Below are 22,263 nucleotides of genomic sequence, written 5' to 3'. Positions count from 1 at the left end.
TAAGATGTACAGAATCATTTTTAAATTTTAGAATATTCGTATAAAAACACTTTAATGCAGCCCAGTTACTGCATTGTTAAAAGGTATTGATTTGAAGCGAGTTTTAAGATTACCCACCTAAAAATTGCAAGTATATAGAATATCTAAACAGCCACTGTAAGAAAAGTGTAAGCCTGACATGATTTCCTTAGAAGTCATAGCATCTCTAGAATTTGGCTGTGGTTATACAGATACAGTAGATGCTATCTATTGTTTAATTTTCCTTGCCACCTATCAGTAACCAGCTTAAAAATAAGCAGAGCACAAAATGAAGTAGAAATATAACCTGGAGTATTGACAGCAACAATTAAGTAACTGGCACTGATCCGCTGAGAACAATGTTACAATTAAGTAAAATTAGCTTTCAAAAGTAATCTCTGTGAAGCTCACAAAGTAATGATGATTACTTATCCCAGCAATAACAGAAAGATCGGGGAGTTAAGATGTAAAGACTTGAGCTTAACACAATCACTTCAAACTGCATTGTGAAATCAACAAAAAGCTTTGAGTTGGAGAGTAATCATAGAACTAGTAAAAGCATCATTGGGAAGTCCGACTAAGGTTTGTTGAAATAAATAGAAATATGTTTTTCACGGATAGTGGAAAAGAATATAGTGCCACGTTCATTGTGACATTATACGTAACATTGTGACACTATACGTAGCAGAGTGAGGTAAGCTTCAGAGAAAGAGCCTAATGCTTGAAGAAAATGCCAAGACATTAAAAAAAAAAAAAAAAAAGTGAGTTTAAAGACCCCAGGTGTGGCTGTGGTCCCAGCACTACGGGAGGCTGACTTAGTGATTTAAGGAAAAACTGTCCTAAAATAAAAAACAAGAAAGGTGTGGAGTGACAGCTCAGTGCCAAGACTCTTAACTTCAATCCCAAATTGTGCAAAAAGTCACACCTCCGAGAGGTGTTTTACACTCTCATGATAGTGACCATTGACATTAGGTAATAGATATTGATACCATGATGTTTAATTATTAATAGAAACTATGACAGAAAGAAGAAATTTAATTAATTACATATGGAATTTTAAAAAAACAAAAAACAAAAAAAACCAAAACCTTTTTGCAGTGCTGGATGCCAAAGCCAGGTCTTAATGCATGCTAGACAACCACTTCCCTACTGAGTTACATCGGAATCCCAGATGTGTATCAAAGCTTTCATAGGAATTTGATGGAACAAAATGTACTCTTCTGCTAACACATTGCCAGAAGTTTCAAAAACTGCACACATATTGATGAAAAGTACATGAAAGTAATTTAAAATGACAGCAAATTTGAGGCAAACTAGCCTTTCAGCAATAAGCTTTCTCTAAGTATTTAGGAAAGTGAATATCAACTGGTATCTCTTTGTAATAAATATCGATAGCAACAAGAATTAATATTCAGGACAACATTTCCCAGCTGTATTAGTCACTCTCTTGTCACTGAGACAAAATGTTCAACACTGACCAGGTCGCACATCTATTGCAGAAACGTTGGGTGACGTTTTAGATCTATACTCTGAGCAGCTCCCACATGCCTGGCTTGTTAGATCTTTTTCCCTCCCCATAGATTTACAAGGTCCACTCAATGACCCGGAGTGTTTCTGGGTCCACTTCTAGTACAGTACAGTTCTTGGGGCACCTCGACTACTTAAACTTTATCGCCTCTTCATAGTCAGTTTTGTTTATTTCTAACCTTTTTTTTTTTTGCCATTGTGATTATGACTATAAGTATATGTTAAATAAAATTTATGTGAAATAGTAAAATACGATTACAGACATGAATCAGAAACTTCGGATGATTCAATAAGCTGTTGTAGTAAGCTTGTAGCTGGGTGATTGATAGAAATTAAAGAATTCATAAATATTTGAACAGATGCTGAAATTGGTCTGTTTTATGAGACTATTCAAACTTTAAGGGAACTAGAACTGCTTATTTTAGAGTTTCATCATACATCTGGTCCATGTCAGCATGATAATTTGAAGTTGTCACTAGTGGGTGCACTGGAAAAGATCTTGCCTTGCGTGGACAAATGAATATATTTTTATATTCTTTAAATTCACATGTTCAAAATGTCTTTTTTTCCATTGTTTTCTATTTTGAGAGTTCTAAGCTGACCTATGCTAGTACATCAGGATCTCTCCTGACTGAATATTGCTACTGTTCCTACAGTACCACCTTTCCTGTGGCTCTCAACTATGTGTGAAATAATACCAATTTATAAACAATATTAGCGTCTTACAGGATGAGCACATTTCAGTTTGTCTGAATGGAACAGCTGTATTTTTAATTAATCTTTCAGTTAATTTTCTTGTTTTTTTCTTTTTCCTTTAATCAGTGCATTGCAGAAACGGCAATATAATTAAGAAAAGGGCTAACTGAACACCTGTAAAAGTGATTCTATTATCTGTCTGAAAAAAACAAATTTATGGCATTTTTGATATTTAAAATATAAAATTTCCAAGAATGGTATTATTTGTATATTCTTCTTTTAAGTAATTTTATCCTATAGAAACAACTACATCTCAGTAATCTCTGTCATTATTAGGTGATACAACTCTAGAACTGAAGTTTTTTATATTAAGATTGTAGAAAATCTGCATCTAAAATATGATCTATACCTATCATTGATGTTGTTTGCTCCCAATATTTATAAATAAACAACTTCTCTATTTATGTAAAATAATTATGCTAGCCTTATAACATTCAACATTGGCCTTGATTTAGCAGAAGTATTAACAAATTCTTATTAAATAGAGGCAGCTTTGTAGGCATATACAATAAAAAACTGGGTGTAATGTTAACTCTTTGAAATTGTGTTCTAGGGGGCCAGGGGTTTAGCTCAACGGCATAAGCGCCTGCCTTGAAAGCAGGTAGTTGTGAGTTCGATCCCTGGTACCGATAAAAAGGAAAAAGACAAAAAAAAAAGAAAAAAGAAATTGTGTTCTAATCCATGTTTGTGACATACCTTCACATGCTCTGACCTAACTCAGATCCTTTGCCTGGTTTAAAAGCTTAGTAAATATTTCTAAGAATCTGGACCATAAAACTACTTTTAAATGACATTTTGTCCAGTATGTAAAGTCTGCATATATTTACTTTCGAGCTATTAATATGTCGAATATGTTCGGATGTGGTGGCTCCTGCTTGTAATCCCAACACTTAAGTGGTAGGGAGATCACAAATTTAAGGCTAGTGTAGCTATCTAGTGAGACATTATCTCAAAAACAATGAGAGGGTGTCAACTATGTATTTTTAATTAACTCAATGGTTCACAATGCAGCAATTCTGTCAGCAATGTTGAGTTTTCCACATTTCTCCATTTTCTAGGTCATATGAGTTTGTGTTACACTTTTTGGCTACCTGAAAGTTCAAGTAAAATTATTATTATTTTAAAACTCTACTTAAGCTAAGAAAGTATGATATAGTTTCTAAAATTTTCTTGTTCTCAAAAATAATATTGGAATGTGTTCATTAGTCATGATTAAAATATATCTTGATTAAAATATAGCCATGATTAAAATGTAATAGCTGTATTATAAAAGACCCAGCAGCATAATTTATACTGCTATTTAGATAGATTACAAGTCTTGTTACACAAAATGTAAGGATGCAATTTGGTCATCAAACCATAGCCATATGCCCTAAACTTGTTGGCAATGAAAAAAGATTTTAAAAACTCTATGACTTGTAGAAATAAAATGAAGCTTCGCTAGACACTGCTTATCTTTACTACAAGAAATATTCTTAGTGTTTGTAAGCCATCTAACTGGTCTCATTATTGGGTCATTGTGAGCAGACAGTTTTATGTGAGTTTCTCTTTACTGTAGGTTAGAATAGAGAGGGACTATTTAAGGATGGTGTCTTTTCAAGGATATTTGTACAGCAAACAACCTTAGAAGACAAAGATCATGTCTCCTCCTAGAGGAAATGATGAGATGATTTTTTAAAAGATTATAATATAGATAAAGGCCACTTCTGAGGCAAAAGATAGATGAGTTTATTCAGCATTTCTAAGCTTAAAGGTTCTGTCATGGAATACAAATGTATAGGAGTTAAGACCTCTCAGTGGAAATCAGGACTTGAAGAATCAGTGCAAACTTTGGCAACTGGAATGCCGTAGTTGCCCTGTTTCGGATCTCATGGCTTCTGCCAGTGCCGTGAACCTGGGAGGCTCCTGAGTTAGTCGGTAGGTAGTGCCTAACATCTCAGAACCTTGACACAACACTTGACAGTGATAGTCCTCAAATTTTGGAACATAATTTTATAGTCTTTTTGCAAGGTTTTAATCTTGTCTCAATACGATTTCACTCTGCACGCAAATAAAATTTTAAAAAAAATAAGAAAAAAACTATAAAATTAAAGGATAATTACATGAATGAAAATAATATTTTAAAACAAAGTCTGTACTTTGTGAAAGCTGGCTTAGAATTTCATAACTATATAATTTTTTAAAAAGACAAAACAGAGAATAAGAAAAATTTCTGCTTGTTACATTACCATTTATACTTAGCATTGGTTTACCCACAGTTTGACCGGAAAGGATTAAGGAGAAAGCCAGTCTTTCTGGTAGCAAAACCCAATCGTTTTGGTTTTATGAGTTTGTGGAAAATTATGATAAGAATTCAAAAAATAAGTCAATTAAGTGATTCATAAGGCCAGCTGTCCCCATTGGTTTTTGCATGTTTGGTCCAAATCAAATGGAAAATATACACAGTTGTACCTCAATATTCATGTTGAGAATTTGTTGCAAAGCTGCCTATCTAAACCTAAACCACTACTGCTTCAATGCCTTATATAAAATGGTGCAATATTTGCATATAACCTAAACGTACCCTTGTGTAAATTCAGCTCATTAAATTCTCTAACATTGTGTACCATAACATTAAATTCTCTGTAAATAGTTGTTAGACTATCTTGTTAGAGAACAATAATAAGAGCATGTCTGTACATGCTAAGCACAGATGCAGTCACCCTAAGCCTAACCCCAGAGCACACAAATAAGATGCAAGGAGAACAGTGCTTGGACAAGTACTGAAAAGATCAGGAGGGCTGGGGGCTGACGGGAAACTACGGCAAGGTGGGGTACCCAGCACAGCCTTCCCAGGTTCATCACGGTCTTCACAAGTGGCAAATTCAAGCATTGTTTTTTGGAACTTTCTTGAAAGTTTTTTCTAAATGTTTTCCATACAAGGATTGTTGACTCCCTGGATGAAATATTTATGGATATGGAGGAGCAACTTGTTCTGCAGCATCAGCTTGTTAATACTACCTTGGGCGAACTTTCTATTTTTCCAGCAGAATTTAGTTTCTGACTCTTCTGTCCTCTGGCTATAATCAGGAGTCTCATCCCAATAGAGACAGCTCCACCTGCCTCTGTGTGTTTTGGTGCTTAGTAAAAAGGAGGTACACCCAACTTCTTTGGATAATAGGGGCTTGCACAAGAATATCTGCAGTGATGGGAAGCCCAGGTATATACTCAGCACCTCCAGAGTCCTTCTGTGTGTCATCACTTCTGAAACTGTAATGCTATGTTGAACAGTTCTGAAACATTTTTTCATTAGGCCTGTAGAACACAGAAACAGCTCCATGGACCCAGATTTGTTTCTGTGTATCATCAACATCAGCACAAAATGCCCAGGTTGGGTCACTCATGCTGGCATGTTTCACATCAAATTCCTTGTTACACAGTTCTCACATTTACATAAGTGTCTGGAGGTCTAGCTGTTATGGTTGATACATTGTGTCAATTTGAGAAGTTTAGAAGGTCAACTAAGCAATTTAGCGGCAGGGAAGTCCTCACTTTGTAAACAGTCAGAGCCTGTGCAAAAGAAGGGCATGGAGGTGGTGTGGGCTGGGAGCCTACATACAGGGAGGAGAGGAAGCTTGCTTTCCCCTCCTGGCTCTTGTTGCTTTTGCTGTCTTCTGCTGCCTTCAACTATTGCCCCTGCGCCATGCCACTCTGTGACTGTGAGATACATAAACCTTTCCTTCCTTCAGTTTTGTATCTGGTATTTTGTCTCAGCACTGAGAGAAAAGCAACCCAGACACTGGCTAACTGATTTCAACCAGCTTAGCAATGTTACTTTCATTTACCTCCAAACACAGGAAAAGTCATAGCAAAATGAAGAAAATAACTGCTTGATTTTTGTTGCTGTTGTTGATTTTCAGGGGCCCTGGTAGATGTGGACATCACTGGTCACCAGCTAGAAAAGTTCCTCAGGTACTGCCTTAACATCTTCATACTTTGTGACAAAGCCCAAACATCTACTAAGTCAATATAGAATCAGAAATTTCTAGAGATGGGAACACCAGAAAGGGAAATCAGTGACATCACTTGATTTTATAGGTGAGTAAATCTCAAACCCTATGCTCTAATACTGAATGTGGTGTCCCACACCGATAATTCCAGCCTCTGGGAAACGGAGGCAGGAGCCACAAACTGGAGCCCAGTTTTGATAACTTAGCCACTTAGTTAGACCTTCTCTCTAAATACGTGCATACATATGGTGCATACATATGGTGCATACATACACACATACATACATACACATACACATTTTTAAAGGTGCTGAGGATGGGATTTAGTGTCAAGTCACTGGGTTGAATCCTCAGTAGTGAAAAAAAGGAATAGGATTATCATATCCCAATTCCTGTTAAGTATTATTTCCACTGAATATCCAGATAGAGATGACATCACCTTTCTTCAGATAGGGCAAGAATGTTAGTCCTCCAAACAAAGCCTGGTTGCTCAGCCCTGCCACAATGTCTGATTCTTGGGAGTGGTATGTTCTGTTTTCATTTTCTCTCTTTTCATCATTGTAAATCCCATTGAATTACGTTAGATTTCCTTGTGATTGAATCAGACTCATGTACTTTTGATTGTTCTCGCTTCCTCTGCATGATACACTTAGTTTAAATCTCCTCCTGATTCTACTTTATTATCAGGAGCAATCCTGACAAATGCAAGTTTCTTATTCCTCATGCTTTTTTAAGTCCGGTTTTTGATGTTACAATTTCCAGGAAGCTTTATAACTACAAAAGCTTCCTTTTCCCTGTGTGTGTCCTTCTAGTAAAAACCATTGCTACTATCTTTGCATGCTTTACAACTGATTAGATCACATCTAGTCTTTGCCTGATTACCTGACTATCCTCTACTAGGTGGTGAACTTACAGACCAGACCCATACATATATACTGGCCTGATATCCCAGAACCCAGTGCATGCTTTGTACGTACTTGACTAATGGTTGATAGAGTGCACTGTTCATCTTACCATATTGATACTGCCATTATCATGCTGGCTTCTTACTTGGTCTCATTGAGTATTTCTTATTTATCCTTATTTCTCTAGATTAATATAATAAGGATGACATGTCTCAGACACCAAGACTTACCAAATCTTGCCAAAAGATAATAGGAAAAAAAGTAGCAATTTGTGTTTACTACATTTAATTGCACTTGTGTATTTCTTTTTCTATAAGGTCAAAATGCTCTCCTTCCTGTCTCTAGGGATGCTAATGAGCATGACATATTTTTGGGGATGTGGAGCAAAGATATCTTTACATACAAGGAGCAATCAATGATGATGATGAGGCTAGCAGTTGGTTTCTAATAAGTAGGCAAAAGACAGATTTTCAGTGATTTCTGGTTCTTTGGAATGCCATTTGAAAAGTGACTTGCAAAGTTCAATAACTGGATTAAGATCAAGAAGGCTTATGAGATATTTCTGTAACCTTGCTTCATTTAGATGCTAACTTGCCTTTTTCATATTTAAGAATGTAGCTAACTGTGCCAGGGAAAAGGAAAGGAGTGGAGAGTGTATTTCAAGGAGTAGGATAGATAGACATTTGGGATGTTAGAAAGGTCTACAGTATGATTGTTGGGTGATTATTTGACAAAATTGATTAGATTGGTATCGGGAATTAGCCAAGAGTCCCAGTTGTCACTATCAAAAACCCGTGACAGTCTCAAGAATGCCATGAGAAAAACAAAAAACAGAGACAAGTATCATATTCCAACAGTGGCTGGGAAGTCAATATCTCTGGATCCAACCACCTCCACTCCTAAAATAGCCACTATTTGTTTGATCTGTACAATGATAAATAGGGATAGTAAGGATTATGATTCATTCAAAGACTCTGACTCCAGAGGGCGTAGATAATCTTATGTTTGAAGTATCTTGAAGATAGTATAATCCTGTGATGACTTAAGAAGGCAGAGGTGATCTTATGCTTAGAAGTATCTCTGGTCCTTGAGTATAAACTTGAGATGACTTAAGAGGGCATAGATGATCTTATGCATGGAAGAGTCAATGGGAAATCTCTGATGGGTGGTACCGAAAATCCCAATCCTTCCTTTCATCCCACAGGGAAATATGCAAAACCAGTCACTGTGATTTTGTGGTCCCCAACATACCCTCCTTTTTGTTTTTATAATTGAAGCAGTTGAAACAGCATAAAGGATATACATCTTTGGTATGTACTTTTCTGCTGGGTGTTTAAGACCAAGTTAAAGTGATACCTTTGTTAATAAAATTTACCTTCTTTGTTATCTGTTAAGGTCAGTTGGGTCTTTGCAGGAATTACATTGGAACCACACACAGCATCTCTTAATGTGTCAGTCAGCATCAACCATTTGGATAAGTCATGGCCATTGCTTGACCATATTGCTTTTTATGAAAGCTTGTGAGACTTTTCCCTCCTGGTGAGTCTCCTTAGGCACACTATATTCCAATGTTCACTTTCCTCTGTGGTCCCACAATCTTCTTGATCAGAATATCTAGGTTCCACCAAATGTTGGAGGTTCACTTATATTCTGGGTCCTCATTGACCTCAGAAGGCCAGGGTCAAAATATTGGCTTTTGTCTTAGTCTGTCTATCTTTATAGTTCCTGATCTCCAAATCGTAGTTGTTGAACACCCTGAAGAAAAGCTTGGTAATATTATAGTGTAATAAGACAGTAAGCTAAATGTTGCTTATCTGAATATCAAGTATCTTAGAACACAAAATAAAACTATTATTTTTCATCAACAGAGATGTGCTAGCATTTAAACCTTTGTAGAATGTTAACAGTTACATATTTTACACAGAAAATTAGAAATAAAAAATACATATTATTGTGTCATGACAATTATGACATTTTTATAATAATCCAAATTTCCATTTTGACATAAAATACCCCTTAATCAATCATACCTACCTAATACATAAAAGGCTTTTTATCTATCTTATTATCTTTTAGTGGAATGTGAATCTCATAAGTTTTTGGTACCTGTAGAGTTCTGAATATGAAACAAAAGTCTATTACTATAAATAATTCCCATTTTACAATTTGGGAGACCTGTACATCTGGAGGCATGAATGCATTAAATACATCATGAGGTTAGTAACAATTAAATGTTATAGCTATATGAAAACTTTTGTATCAGAGCACCTTTAAATAATCTTATTGTCTAGAAAATTTAATCTTTTGACAAGGAGCAGTATGAGCATATCACAATAATATATTTTAAAGAACATTTATTGGATGTCTCCCATAAGGCTATAGAGACTACTGAGGCTCCCTTATCAATGAACAAGGACTGGAGCAGTTTCTCCAGGCAGCTGCTACCTTATTCATCAATTGGAATCCTGTCCAATACTTCTTGCAAGCCTGAAGGGTCCCTCAAAAAAATTCAAAATTGCAAAAAAAGGAAAGTATGTTTGAGCTCAATTATAACAACTGTTTGCAGAACAGACAGACAAAACAAAGTCAGACAAAGCAGTTTATAAACTCAGTGCACTCAAATAGATTTGGCCAATTTGAATTATAACTATTTTATAGTTTTCATATTTTTAAGTATAAATAGACTAGTCAGAACATTTTTGTAAGTCTATTAACTGAGATCTTATATAGTAAAAATTAAAAGAAACAAAAACCTTTTAATGTGGGCTCTAAGTTGATGGTTTATCTGATTGGAATTTCTAGCTATACAGGTTACTCACTGTTGTTTTGATAGCCACATTTATAGGATAGTCATATATGATGGCAAAACCTTTCATTTTTCTAGCCACAGTATCTGTTCCTGTTACTGGGAAAGACTGTTAAAGGCAATTTTAACTACATCTAGGGATGAACACTGTAGCACGTAGGAAAGCATGCATTACAAAAAAGTGTTTTTTTCCAGGTGATTGCACAGCTGGACTGAATTCTGATCAAGGTGTTCTGATGGATGGTAGGGAGTCCTCTTCTATTGGATGAGAAAGATAATCCTGATACTTAGGTGTTAGGAGGTACAAACCAGTGGTTTGAGGTTTCTCTGTGCTTGAGAGTGATGCTGATGATCCCCTGTGGAGCTGGCCAGTCCATGGCCGTATGCATCAGGACAGAACCCATATTGTTTCTCTGTCTGCTGTGAGAATGCATGTGTGCCCTCTGCCCCAGTTTACGAGTGATGCCGGACCATTCCAAACACTTGTTTGAAGGTCCCACCAAGTTACAGAGATTAAAGATCCCTGCGAGTGGGTAGATTCTTGTGTCCAGTGTAACATGGCTGATGACAAATCAGAATTTGAGCAGGATTCAGAAAGTTTAGAACATATGTAGCAAAATTTAAACACATTTGAGGAGAGTTCTGACCTTGTAGTTCTCCTTTCTTTTGTTTAGCTAGCTTATTTTTTAAATTTAAGATGAGTATGCTTAATTATTGCCTGACCTGAGGGATTATAGGGGATCCTTATAACATGCTTTGTATTCCAGTTATCAAGAAAACTCTGAAAATGCCTGCTAATATAGGCAAGACCATTATCAGTTTTTACTTTCTATGGCACTCCTAAAGTAGCAAATGCTGACATACAATGCTATATGGCATGCTGACTTTGTTCATCTGAGTGACAGGTGGCATGGGGCATATGTGAGTAGGTATTTATAGTGAAATGAATATACTTAAGTTTGTTAAAAGAAGCTGGATGGGTAATATCCATTTGCCGTAACTCATTGGTTATAAGACCTCTAGAAGTGCAGTCCTGTTGACAAACAGACCTTGGAATGAGCTGGCAGGAAGGACATGATATCACTATCTGTCTAGCTTGAGTTCTGATAATTTTAAATTCCTTTCTCAGAGCTCTAGAATTTTGATGAAAAACCTCATGGAATCGCTTTGCTTCATTAAAAATGGAAATCAGGTTGAAAAGAGCATTTACATTATGGTTTCTGATTGATAACGGACCTGGGAGATTAGAATGGGTTCTAGTATGATCAATAAAGAATGGAGCAGTTCCGTTAAGTATAGCTTTCTGTAACTTTAAAAATAGTTGTAATAAAGTAGGCTCAGTGGTGGAGTGAATAGAAGTAGCCTCAATCTTTTGGGTCAGATATACTGCCTAAGAGGAGTCAATGTATGAAGTGAATATATTATTGTCTGTGAATTGTTCTAAAGCATACAGAAGAGCCTTGATTTCTGAGTGATGTGCTAAGTCCCCCTTCTTAGAGAAGGAGTGCTGGAAGGAGCATCTCCAGATAGCTGTATTCCCCATGGAAGAACCATTGTAAAGTAAGTAGGAGCCCCTGACAATGGCTTGAAATGAGTGACCTTTCAGAGGATAAAAGAAGTGCAAAGGAAGAATTGCACAAGAGCTTCACTAGAGTAGGGATTATCTATTGTCCCTAAGAACTGAGAAAATGCTACCTTCCAGAATAGGGCAATTTGGAGCACTGTCTGTCTCTGTTGAACATCTAGTGATGCTGCAATGACAGTCGAGTCATGTCCAAAGAGCTGACATGATCTATTTCTTCCCATAATCACTATTTTTGCTATTTGTTCTACATATAACTGGAGAATTTTTACTAGTCGATTTGACAGGAATAGCCATTCCATAGAAAAAAGAATCCTATTAATCCACTGTGCTAACATTTCTGCAGGAGAAGGAGGCATCTGTAACTCGAACAGATAAAGAGGTTGAGTAACATCAACTCTAAAACATTGCCTAGAATGAAGACATTTTTCGATTAATTTCAGGTCTTGTCTGGCCACTTCTGTGAGGTGCTCGGGAGAATTTAAATCCTTATCATTTTGATGAATATTATATAAATTTTGTAACTGATAGGTTGTTATGCCTGATTTGGGTCCTACGCCAATTAATACTTCCTAAAAGTTTTTGAAATCATGTAAAGTTTGTAGACTATCTATCCTTATCTGAATCTTTTGTGGTTTGATTATCCTCTTAGAAACAGTAGAGCCCAAATAACTGTAAGGACTTATCATTTGTACTTTGTCAGGTGCTAGTCAAAGGCCAACAGCAAGTAAACCACTGTTGATTTCTTCAAATAGCATTAGTAAGTTAGATTTAGAGGACATAGCAAGTAAGATGTCATCTATGTAGTAGATAATAAAGGCTTGAGAGAATTAAATTCTACATCTTTTTGGAGCTTGTGCTACAAACAATTGGTACAGTGTGGCACTATTTGCTATTCCCTGTGGAAGCCCAGCCTATTGAAAACATTTGGCTGGTTTATTAAAATTAATGCTAGATATGGAAAATGAAAAAAAAAGGTTGATCCTGAGGAGAGAGTGGGGATATTAAAAAGTAGTCTTCAAGATCAATAACAACCATAGGTCAGTGTCTGGTCTGCTCGGTAGACTAGGTTGTAACACCCCTTTGGCAACATGTAAGCATTTACAGCTCTCAAGTCTTGCATTCATCTCCCTCTGCTTGGTCTTTTGAGGATTACAAACACAGGAGTACTCCATGGACTAACAGATTGCTCAAAATGACCTAATTGTAGCTGCTCTTCTACTAAGGTCCTTAAGATCTTTAACTTCTCCTGAGTTAGGGCCATTGAGGAACCCATTTCAGCTCTGTAGATTTCCACTGAATTGTCAGGGCAGAAATTGTTGAAGAGCAAATGGCCCCTGCTATAAATTTGACTCATATCCCATTCTAGATCTATCTTATTTATTAAAGGCTCAACTGGAAGTGTGTAACCCTGTAAGTTCTTGCTCAAACCCTTGTTTTCTTGACATTCCATCTTAGCATTCCTCTTGCTAGAAGGTGATATGCTCTTCTGAGGGGAAGAAATAACTAGGACAGTGCTCCACTCTTCTATAAGCTCTCTGCCCCATAAACTGATGGGAATAGTGCAATAAATGGTGTTATAATGCCTGTCTGCCCATCAAGGCCAATGCATGGAAGAGGCATAGCACTGAGTGATACAGATCAAGGGGATCCTAAGCCTATCAGAGCTGTGGAGATAGCCAAGCAGATAGCCAAGATTGGCTATTGGCTATAGTGACATCAGCTCCTCTATCCATTAGTCCAGTAAAGGATTTCCATTTAATTTAACAGTACAAGTAGGTGTATGAGCAGTAATATCCTGAGAAAAACAAATTTCCCCACTCAGATTCTTATCTTTATCAGATTTGTGTGAGGGGTAGAGAGTGGAAGATGAATTGATTGTGGTAAAGTAAAATCTTAGTGATCATATCACCAGGTTCAATCACCCATATGTCAGTGGAACATGTTGCAACTGATATTTCTTGATGACAATCATTATTTATTATAGAGGGAATTACAGTAAGTCCTTTAGTAATTGAGCTTGATTATCCAATAACTAATCCCATGGTGCCTTCTGGCAATGGCCGATAGATTCCAGTGGAAATTAAAACTGGTTTCTCTGCTCTCTCCCCAATAAATGAATGTGGGAAGCTGCTGGTAAATCTTTTGTTACACTCTGTGTGGTTCTTTGCAGGAGGGATTTAATGTCATGTCGTGTACTCATCCCAGCAGAGGAACTGATGTTTGTTTGGTTTGGATCAGATGTAACTGGTTCAGCTGCACATGGGATAGCAGTTTGACACTGTCCCCTGAGTTTATTTCTGGCCCTGGGAAAGGGCCAATTCTCTGTTTCCCTGGAGTTAGGGTTGTGCCATCCTTATGAAATCTAGACCTACAATGCAATGTGGGTACAGATTATATGGCAAATCTGAGTCTGGTCTGGTAATAGCCTGCGTAACTGAGGGAGGTGATACCTTTATGGGCTCTGGGCAGAGTCGATGAGTGTTTCCTTGATTGCCACAATAAAAACATTTGGTCATATCAGCCTATGGGCAAGAGGTTGGGATACAGCCTGTACCATGAGTGCAGAAGTGTGGGTAGTAGATCCAGTATTCTGGCCTGCTTGTGTGTAAGAAGGTAAGTCTTTATTGTGAAGCACCAAGGCTAAAGCTCCTTTATACTCCTCATTGGTGTTCTCATATGCTAACTGATGAAGTAGTTTAGCTGCATTGTCATGAGAAATCTGTCTATTTATAGCCTCTTGCAATCTAGCTACAAACTGGGTGTAAGTTTGTGTAGGACCCTGGAGTATCTGGGTAGATGATTTACTGAGTGTGCCATCTTCTGGGAGAGAAACCCATGCTCGATGTAGTAGTTTGTTGCACTGTGTGAAGAGAAGGGGCAGGGATCCTGCCTGAACCTTTAAATCAGCATACCTGCCTGTGCTGGCTAACAGTTCCTGAGTAATAGCTCGTAAGTTTTTATACTCACTATTTGGTTATTTGGAGATTGATCTGAAATGAGTATCTTTAAATGTGATTCAAAACGTAGGAATTGTGCGGATGATAGGCATGTGACAGCGAGAAGGGTTACTTCACCAGGCACCATTTGGAGACCTTGAATTATGTTATCTAAGCAACCAGCATGATATGGATCCAGACTCCATTAGCAATCATGCTCTGCCTCAATTCTTTCAAGAGTAAAAAGTGAAAAGCTGTGTGCATTTTTAATTTATGAGCTGGGTTTTCTGGATCTGTCTCTTTTCTGATTGGCAAGCTTAATGCCTATGGCTATAGTCTCATGTCACTATACTTTGGTTTCCTTGCGGGAGGGGAAGGAGGAGGACCCTTTCTGATCTGAGCCCTTGATTTGGGGAAGGGGGTACTGTAGGAAGCATAGCAGCAGAAGTATTATTCCCCAAATGGGGTGCAGAGAACAAATCTGAGTGTGGGAGTAAGCTGGAAAAGTTTCAGAGGTCATTATGAATTTCTTATAAAGTGAATATATTTGATTATACATATTTTTAAAACATGCTTCATTTTTCTTCTAGCAACCCATTGGGGGTCTTATTTTCACGATTATCTGGCTTTTTCATTATGCTTGTGACAGGGCTTGTTCCCATTTTATTTGCCCCATTCCTAATCACTTTGTCAGCACAGGTAGAGTGTATGGTAGTGGTACCCAGATGTTGGTCTGCTGTATTTTTTAGGTTATGTTGCAATGATGAGAGGGCCACTTTCACCAAGTTATATGTAGCTATCATTTTGGGGTGGATCTTTTTTTATCTTGGATGGTGGTGGCTACATAAAACTCTCACCTATTTTATCCCAAACTCTCATATTGAGTATACCCGCCTTGGAAAAGGAAAGATAGCATTCAGGTATCTGATGGAGTAATCTAAAAATATGTTTTGATGGGACTTTGATGTCTGCATAATTTAACAGCTTTATAATCAATCAATTGGCTGAATTCTTTCTCTTCAACAGATAAAGAACATGATTGCCCCATAGTTACCTCTGACAAACAGCCTCAAAAAACAGATTTCTATTTTCTAATTGTCTGAGCTATATAATTAGTAAAATGCTCCACTTGCCTTTAATTTGGTCATGCAAGGTGCAAGGGTTGATAGTGGCTGTTGTGGCTTGAAAGTCATGTGTTCTAGTCACATTCAGTGCCAAATATATTGACCAGGAACCTGGTCAAGAGTCTCAATTATCAACATCAAAAACCCAGCCAAGAGTCCCAACTGTCAGTGTCAAGAATGTCGTGAGAAAAATAAAAAACAGAGACAAGTATCCTATTCCAACAATGGCTAGGAAGTCCGTGTCTCTGCATCTAACCATCTCTGCTCCCAAAACAGCCACTATGTATTTGGTTTGTACGGTGATAGGTGAGGCTAGCAAAGGATTGCAGTTCATCCAAAGACTCTGACTCCAGAGGGCATAGATAATCTTAGCTTGAAGTACAATTCTGTGATGATTTAAGAAGGTGTAGGTGATGGTATGCTTGTTGTAGCTTGGCATAACTGACGACATGTTGAGCCCTGCATTTAACTAGTGCCCTGTATTTGATCCAGGAGAATGAAAAATTACCTAGAATACAATCCCATAAGAAAATCAGAATGAGCTGCACCACAGGAGAAAAATTAACCTGCTCAACGAAGAAGCAGGACACAGGTGTCAAACAAAAATTAATGTGAGATTCTAACTAAATTGTTTCTAGCAGGATGTCTTTTTTTTTTTTTTTTTTGGTTTTCTGTTTTTAAAAATCTCTGTAACTTTTCAGTTCGTGCCACTTGGTGGGACTCTGAAACAGTTCTGTGCAAGTGGTCCTGATCTCAGCTAATAAAATCCTAAATTTATCAGTTAGGATGCTTGGGTTCCTCTGTTGTTCACGAACGCACTTCAGTATCTTGTCCTTGAGTATAAACCTCAGATGACTTAAGAAGGCATAGAGGATCTTATGCTTGGAAGAGTCAATGGGAAATCCCGGATGGATGTTACCAAAAACCCCAATCCTTCCTTTCATCCCACAGGGAAATATGCAAAACCAGTCACTGTGAATTTGTGGGCCCCAACAGATTTGGATCTTAAAATTTGTAAATTTTGGTATATAAATCATATTCCTTAAAGCTCATTTTTGATGGAAGGAAGGCGTGTAGGCAAAAGGAAAGAGGGAAGCAAGAGGGAGTGGGAGAGAGGAAAATAGAGGAAGAACAAGAAAGAGATGAAGAAAGAGGAAGAAAAGGAAGGAGAAAAAGAATCGAATTCAAAAACAAATCTCACACATGGTTTTAATGTAATTCTTTGTAGACAAAATAGGGCTGGAGGAGCAGAGCTGGCACCTGCATTTTTGGCCAGCATCTGTTGTGAATAAAATCCTAACAACACTGTTCTGCTTTGCTGCTTTGAGGAGGTAAGAACATTGTCTATTGGTGTCCACTATGACCCACCAAGCTCATTCCTCCAAAGGACTTGTGGTAGTGAAACAAATACAGAGTAAATTAGAGAGGGAAGACGACTCTTCCACTACACAAGCTATAGAGCACAAATGACTGGGAGGAAACAGGTGAATGGGTGTTCCTTGCAAAGGGGCATATGGGGATGCATATAAATCACAAGGATGAATAAAATCTCTAAACAAATCTATGCCCTGTAGTCCTACAAAGATTGACCTCGATAGAAAACTGTAGCACAGCATTTAAAATGAAATCATGTGTCTTGGTTACTTTTCTCTTTGCTGGGAAGAAACACCTGATACCCAAAATGAAGGAAAGAAAGGTTTATTTAGCCTACTGTTTGTGGAGTTTTCAGTCCATAATCAGCTGGCTCCAAGGCATGGCAACATTTCAAGGCAGCAGCCAGAGCAAAAAGTGGAAACAAGCCTTTTTTCTTCCCTTGTATTGTACACAGGCCACTCCTCCTCCAGGGTGAAGGTAGCACTCACAAAATCTCTGTGCCCTCCTGTGCACAGGATGAGGATGTTTACAGTGTAAGGATCCTGGCTCCCTGCTGAGTCTCTCAGTTAAACTTCTAAGTAGACACAGTGTATCAGTGATAACAACACCAATGCTACCATTTAGAAGGGGCCAAATGCCCACCAGAGAATTTGGAAAGGTGCTCTGCTTGCCTCCTAACTGGAGCAAACACTTTAGGCCAACTTCAGCCAAAGTTAGGATCAAACTCACAACCTCATGTTTGCCAGGCAGGTGTTTAAGCCACTGAGCTACATCCCAGGTCCTGGTCTAGGGTTTTTAACCTTACGTTCTTTTAGTTGCTGAAGCTGTTTTCTTCCTCTGCTATTCACTCTCCCTGCCCTGCTTGGCATAGCCAGCTCTAAATTTGCCTCCAGTTTCCGGGAGTCTGGCCTCCTTCCCACTCTAGCCTGCCCTTATCAGCTGACTCCCAGGGTTGTGTTGTGCTTGTAATCTTTACAAGCCATTTTGCAAGGCATTATCTTTCTAATCATTTACTCCTGACATTTACAACACTTTATCAACAGGATCTAGTCTTCCACAGTCAGAGACACAGCCCAAGACTAGAGACCTGGCTTAGTGGTAGACAGGTTGCCTTGCATCTGCAGGGTCCCAGGTTTGATTTCTAGCACTGCAACAAAAAAATGAAAATTGGCATGTTTAAAGAAACATATTTGGGCTTCTAAAAAGATTGTTTCTCTCAAATTCTTTCCTCTCCACCCCTCACCCCTTTTTTCTCTCTCTTTGCTCTCCTCCCCCCTCCTCTTCCTTTACTTCTCCCCCAGAGTGTGTTGTTCCCACCCACAGCTTTCTCTCTCTAATTTGTCTTTTCCAAGCACTCTGAAAGCTGTGCTTTTTCTTCCACTTTCCTAAATTCGTGTCAGCTTCCTCAGGCTGTTTCTGGCTGAGAAAGTCCTTTCCTTGAGGGTGTGCAGGAGCGCAGTTCATTGTGACCCAGTGGTCACTGGCTGAAAGGCTTCCTGTGTCTGGACAGTTGCATACTATCTGCTATGGCTGGGCAGACTGTCCCTGTTTTTATTCCCCATGCCCTTTCCCCTTCCTACCTTTGGAGTCTGGTCTACATTTGGTTTGTTGAGGAATATTCGAAGCACCCACCTCCTACCTTCAGCAGCTCTGGCCTTGGACCAAATCCAACATCCCTGTTTAATTATTACTGGACTAACCAGCTCAACCAGGCAAGGCAATCCAGTAAGCCGGCACAGATATGCCGTTGACATATGTGTTTTAAATAAATACCACTTTTACTTATTGTCTTTGTTAGTTCTCAATGCTGCAATCTAATTTTCTTTTCTAGCTTCTTCAGTACACTTGTGTGCCTACTCAGGTACAGACCTGACTAAATATGAATCATTGTGAGGTTCTCTATGCAACAAGATCTAAGATGTACATTTTCTCTTCGTTTTGGAGCTTAGCTGAAAAACTTATGAAGAACTCACACATTCTCAAGAAAGGGTTATAGCCAAGTCATGCCTCCGGACGAACTCCCAGAGCCACAAGAAAACCTGTCCAGTAATTATTTTTGCCCTATGTAGATGAAGAGCATGATCAGAGGATATGGTCAAGCGTGAATGTCTTTAAAGCAAGTTTCTGGAACTCACTGGATGTACGACTGACAGAATGGGTTGGGGATGGATAGCCCTGTGTTGAGAACAAACCTATGTTCCTTAGCATGCACAGCAGAGGGAATAGAAAGTTCTAGAGATGAGAAGTGGCAGATGAGACTGGGAAACCAAAGCCAAGCAGAGGCCTGCATGGAGTGGCCTCAACTCAAGAGGATGGGATTGGAAAGTAGAAACGATGGAAAAGAATAGAGGACGTGGGAATCTAATCCGGACTCATTAAGACAACTGATCTTTAACAAATGAATCAAAAACATGCTAAAGGAAAGATAGCCTCTTTAGCAAATGGTGCTGAGAAAACTGGTTATACATATGCAGAGGACTGAAGCAAAAACCATGACCTAAACTAAAATCAAAGTGGATCAAAGATCTAAATATTAAAAAAAAATATTTAACCTCCTGAAAGATAAAATACTTAAAACTCTTGAAGTCATAGACATAGGTAAGGGCAGGATCTCTCTTGCACAGGAATGAGCCTCAAGAATCAACAAATGAAATTAAATCAAATTGAGACCCTTCTGCACAGCAAAAGAAATAGCCAGCAGAGTGAAGGAACTGTGTACAATACTGGAGAAAACTTTTGCAAGCTAAACCTCATACAGAATTAATATCCAGATTACATAAAAATTTCAAAATATTAGACTCCAAAAATAAAAATCCCTATCAGAAAATGGGTAATATAATTAATAGACACTTCTCAGATGAAGTACAGATGACCAAGGAATTATTGAAAGAAAATACTCAGCATCTTTAAACAATGGCGAAATGCAAGTTAAATCAACACTGAGATTCCATCTTACTCCAGAAAGAATGTCTATCAAGAATCAAATAATAACAAATTATGTCAAGTCTGCAGGCAAAAAATTTCTTCTACATTGTTGGTGGGAATGTATGGCTAGTAAAACCAGTATGGAAATCAGTATGGAGTTGTTTCAAGAAACTAAGAATATAAATTCCATTCAACTTAGTTGTTCTCCTTCTAGGCGTCTTCCTGAGAGTTAAGGCATCATTTATATACATACATACCTGTGTTTATAGTAACCTAATTCATGATAGCTAACTCCTGGAAGTTGCCTACATGTTTCTCAGCAGAAGAATGGATAAACATGTGGTATTTATGTAGAATGGAATGCTCCTCTGCTGTACAGATGAGTAAATCTGAGTCATTTGAATATATCTGACATAAAACTGCTATCCAAAGATATACAAAAACCATTTTAAAATGCAAGTATAAGGAAACAAAAAACCTGATTCAAAAATAGGCCCAAAACATTAGCAGACACCGCACCAAAGATGATGTCCAGATGGCCAATAAGCTTTCATACCATTTATTGCCAATTGAAATGCAAGTGAAAAGGTGAGATACCAGTACATGCCTATGAGACTGACATCCAAAACACTGCCAACACCAAATGCTCATGAAGATGTAGGCAATAGAAAATCTCATTTACTGATAGTGGAAGTGAAAAATCAATATTTTTGGAGACAATTTGCTAGTTTTATTTACTTATTTATTTTTTATTTTGTTTTCTTTATTTTTATTTTAAAGGGTGTAAAATTAAACACAACAAAACAGAACAAAATAGGACCTAAGAAAGCAATGTAAGAGATAAATTTCAAAGCTAGATGAGCTGAGATCTTCACTGTCTACCGTAATGTCTCTTGTGTTCTTTCAAATAGTTGTCATGTCTTCACCTACAGAGAATTTATATAAGACAACATTATACAAAACTGATCCGAACAGAATGAGAAGGCATTTTAAGTCTTCAAAACCAGACAATAGGGAAGTCACTAATGACTGTTGTAGAGTCTCTCATTCTCTTCAAAATAGCTGTCCATACTTTCATGTATATTGAAATTCAACAAAACGAAACAGGCAGGAGGGGAGTGGTTGCTTGGTTTCCTGGTGCTCCAGGTCCCAGCATGGCGCAGGTCCCAGTAAACGCCTGTGATTCCCATCCTGGGCTGCTGCAGCCTGCCACACTCACAGCCGCTCACGGTGGAGGTGGGGGGTTGCTTCAAGCTGTTTCTTTCTAATGAACTGACCATTTCACTGCCCAATTCTGAAATGGCCAACAGATCATAGAAAGACATCTGTTTAGGCCCCTGCTTGAAACCAACAGCGTCAGGAAGCCGCCAGCCTTGATTCAGGGCCATTATTTTTTTATTTTAAAGAAGTAAAAAAACAACAAAACAAGACAGAATAAAGTCAATCAAGTCAATACAGTGAAATTCATACAGAATTTCAGAGCAGGATACCAGGATAACAATAATAGGTACCATAGCATATCTTGTTACCTTCATAATAGTTGTCCCATAATAGTTGTCCATAATAGTTGACTTCATTATAGTCAGGTATAGCAAAATCAAAAAAAGAATGGAGCACTATAAAACCAATCAAAACAGAATATTGAATAGAACAAGACAATCAGAACAAAGCAAAACAGTGAAAACAATATTGGCCTTTGTGTTGTGTTTTTATTAATACTGTTATGTACTGATATATTCAATTATACTATGTCTGATGATATAGCCAATTTTATAGAAGATAAGAGACAACACAGGAACTATGGTAGAACTCTTTGTACAATGGTCTTATATGTTTTTTTCATTTCATGTGTTTATAGGAATATGCTTTGTTTTGTCTTGCTTTGTTTTGTTTCTCCCTCTAATATAGAAAGGATAGAAATACATGTTAAGACTCATGCATTTGTAGAACCTATAAACAGTTTATGAGAACTGATCTTATGACACATGATAAAATGAACAAATGCTTCGAAGAAAAAGAGACACTAAAATACCCAGTTCTGATCCTGGAATGTCATAATGTGAAACCCAGCAATAGTAGTATTTTTTGTTCAGAGTGATATTAGTCTGCTTGGGTTTATTCAGTCTCAATATGATTGAAGATATGGATAACTGCATGTATATTTAAGTATATAAGATTGATAACCATATTTTTAAGTTTTTGTTGGATAGTTGAACAGAACTGGTTGCAATTTCACTGTTTGAATCCCCACTTTATATGCTCCACTTTAGTATCTTGAATAACTATTTGTAAGAAGACAATCTGTAATCATCAACTAG

The 22,263-nt window shown here is 37.7% G+C and overlaps 1 non-coding gene across 1 annotated transcript; it reads right to left on the bottom strand.

Annotated features, from left to right (window-relative positions):
* Positions 1 to 21,197: 21,197 nt before the first annotated feature.
* LOC111755682 (small nucleolar RNA SNORA2/SNORA34 family) lies at positions 21,198 to 21,333 on the bottom strand. The gene has a single exon (XR_002790232.1). It is a non-coding gene; the product is annotated as a small nucleolar RNA SNORA2/SNORA34 family (small nucleolar RNA).
* Positions 21,334 to 22,263: the final 930 nt, after the last annotated feature.

The sequence above is a fragment of the Cavia porcellus genome, unplaced genomic scaffold (assembly GCF_034190915.1).
Source record: "Cavia porcellus strain 051 isolate PalLab524CR breed Dunkin Hartley unplaced genomic scaffold, mCavPor4.1 scaffold_11, whole genome shotgun sequence".
NCBI lineage: Eukaryota > Metazoa > Chordata > Mammalia > Rodentia > Caviidae > Cavia > Cavia porcellus.
The sequence above is the reverse complement of the archived record's forward strand: the minus strand, read 5'-3'. Positions and strand labels throughout refer to the sequence as shown.